Here is a 3069-nt window from a genome sequence, read left to right as displayed (position 1 = left end):
AAGCCTACAAGCAACAAAAGGATGGACCAGATAGCTTTGACGGTGATGATGTGAATTATTATCCTTCGTGATGAAGTCATTCTCATCCTACTCAGCCTCCTTATCTTGTCAATAATGCGTGTTATGAAATAATTGATCATCTGTGGTCAAAAGTGGTTGTAATAATTGTTGTCGGTTGTCAATAGTGGATAGAACCACTAGCTTATGTCGATGGATCTCAATTATTGAGCATCCGAAGTAAAGAAGTGTTTTGTAAAATGCCTATAAAAGGCCCCCTCATGTAATGTGTTAGGCGAGGCTTGCTTACTCAACGCTCGCCCTCGGAAATATCAGTGTGATTTCAAAACCTTGAGTCACTCAACCCCTTCCTCTTCTCTTCAAGCAGTTCTTCAAGAGTCAGAATCCTTTTGTTAATTTGATAGTACGATTGGTTTAGTATGCTCTCCACTTACCACAATTGGCCCATTGTCCGATATTGAGTGGATATCATTAACGCAAAGTGCGGGGCACCCCTTTCGGTGATCCGAGATCGGGTTGTTGTGTATCCCCTCAATACCGGATGGCCAGTGGAACCCGTGGATTAGAAATATTTAATGTCTTAAGAGTTGAGCTTCAAGAATGAATTTAGAAGCTAAAATGCGGATCCCTTAGAGTCGCCTACGAAAAGGCCATATGGGATTAGCATACCTGCTTCTAGATTCAGGCTTGTCTCCGCTTCCTTTATTGGTATCAGAGCCAATATTATTAGCCTAAGTTAGGATTATGATTCTAACTTGCGAGTTTGTGCGAAGAGAAGAATTTACAGATCATGAAATCTTCCTCCGATATCCCTATTCCGATACTGCTCACATCTTCCGTTTCTCTTGCCTCTCCTCCAGAACTTCGGAAATCTACCGTTTCCAAGATTGACTATCTTTATGAAGTAACATAAAGATAGTAAAATTTCAGAGACCCAACTCCCTCTTATAAATCCTTACTTTGCTTTTTTCAAACCATCGTCCTTCTCACTCATTAAATCCATAAAACATCTCATCAGACATACTCTTTGTGCTGTGAAGGAATATATCGAGTCTTCAAAGTTCGATCAACATCATATATTGGCCACTCAACAAGAACAGTTCATGACTCTCCGGATCCTCCAGGAGTTCCCTCTTCGATGGATCCAACAAGGATTCACCCATTTGCATTTTGGAGCCATTCGACTTGCTCTGTCTTTTCATGGTCAAAAAGGACTACTTGTAGCAGCAAGAATTGCTCTTTTGGATACTCGTTTTTTGGACTACCAGCATGCTTGTATTGGCACAACCCAAATCACTCTAAATGCTGGCACGCTTTTTGTCACCCTTTTCCCAAATTTCAACATGGCTCTTGCTAATAATCCGAGCCTACTTTCAGCCCTTAAAGTTCAACTCCAGATTACAGGAGCTCCTCGGACTCCTAATTCTTTGGCCGCAACCCATCATTACCAAATGGTTTACCGGGTTCAAAATCATGCTATAGACTTGAATCTCCCAAATTCAGATGAAGCTTTGATCATTTCTATTTATCATGACCAAACATCTTGTGTTCATGTATCCATACAGATCCCTAGAGATCAACTTGTCAAACCGCTCCCTGACGGTTGGGTAACAAATTATGAGAAGCTTCACGAGAATTCTTGACCTGTTCAGTCTTTTGAACCTCGGTTTACCAAGAAAAAAGATGGAACTGTTACCATCAAATTTGCCAAAGAAAAAGAAAATTCTCCTTTTTCATTCCCCTCTTTCCCAACCATTCTATGTTTCAACCCATATCCAACAGAATCGGTTAGCATGGAATGCCCGGATTCAAAAGAATTTGTCCAATCCTTTGATTCAAATGGTCAACCTATCTACGATTACAAGGATCCTTTAGGACATTGTTTCTAGGATATCGGTTGTGCATGTCCCTCTTGCACAGGATATGAAGAAGAAGAAGACAAGTCTTCTTCCAAAAGAAAGAAGAAGAGAAAAAACTCTTTGTATCAGAGGTATTTTGACGGCGACCCTACTGTTGGACCCCTTAGTGAAGATGATGGAAGATGACAATATATGGTTCAATACGGCACACATGAACTTTCTCAAATTTTAGTACCATCACCTTGTGTTCTAGATGAACAACTCCCTCCCCCTCCACCACCAAAGAAACTAGTTACCTCTCAATTTTAAAAAACCAATTCAAAAATAGGTTAAGAAAAACTCATCTTGTTCAATTGATCTTCCAAACCCTTATATATGTGCCCCTAAAATAGACCTACCATCTGTTCTACCAAGCATTTGTATGTTTCAACATAAAGATTTTCCCCTACTTCAGCCAAGAAGAAATGAATCCAGTTCTTTCAATCTTCGGTTTCCTTCGCTGGAAAATTTTTCAGATTCTTATTAAAAATACTATCGTGCTCCCAAAATACCAGCTCCTCATGATGTTGATGCGCATGGTAGAAGAAGATGCCCAACTCCAACGTAAACTGGACTTTCATTTCCAATATTTTCTTTTTTATCCCCTTTAAATTTCAGCCACTTATTTTTCGGCATAAAGACACCTCGGGTGTCAATATTTGCATACGACACTCACTTTGGTGCTAATATTTTTTTTTTGAATCACTTAAATACTAATTTTTTTGAAAAGCGATTATTTCAATGCCAACTTTAGTGAGCTTCGTCGGAAATCATATGTGGCATCTACGTGACTCATTGGAGGATCCCGATTAGCAATAAAAAATATCACGCAATATTAAAAAATTAAAAAAAAGCTAAAAAATATTAGACGTTGCAGTGCTCGCCACCACCGAGGTCAAGCCTCGTCATGGGTCCGCGAGCCCTCGATGGGGGTCGTCAAGGCTCGGCCATCCCCCATCCTCGCCTCCGCAAACAATCCATTTTGTTTTTACCTTTTTCTATTTTTATTTATTTATTTTTCTGTTTAATTTGATTTTTTTTAAAAGTAACTTCTTTTTTAAGTATAAAAGTGGGTGCCACGTGGACGCCATGTGGCCTGCTTTTTTTTAAAAAAAATTTCCAACTAATGTTAAAAAATTAAAAATAAATGACA

Source organism: Rhodamnia argentea, chromosome 3, assembly GCF_020921035.1.
Source record: "Rhodamnia argentea isolate NSW1041297 chromosome 3, ASM2092103v1, whole genome shotgun sequence".
Taxonomy (NCBI): Eukaryota; Viridiplantae; Streptophyta; class Magnoliopsida; order Myrtales; family Myrtaceae; genus Rhodamnia; species Rhodamnia argentea.
The sequence above is the reverse complement of the archived record's forward strand: the minus strand, read 5'-3'. Positions refer to the sequence as shown.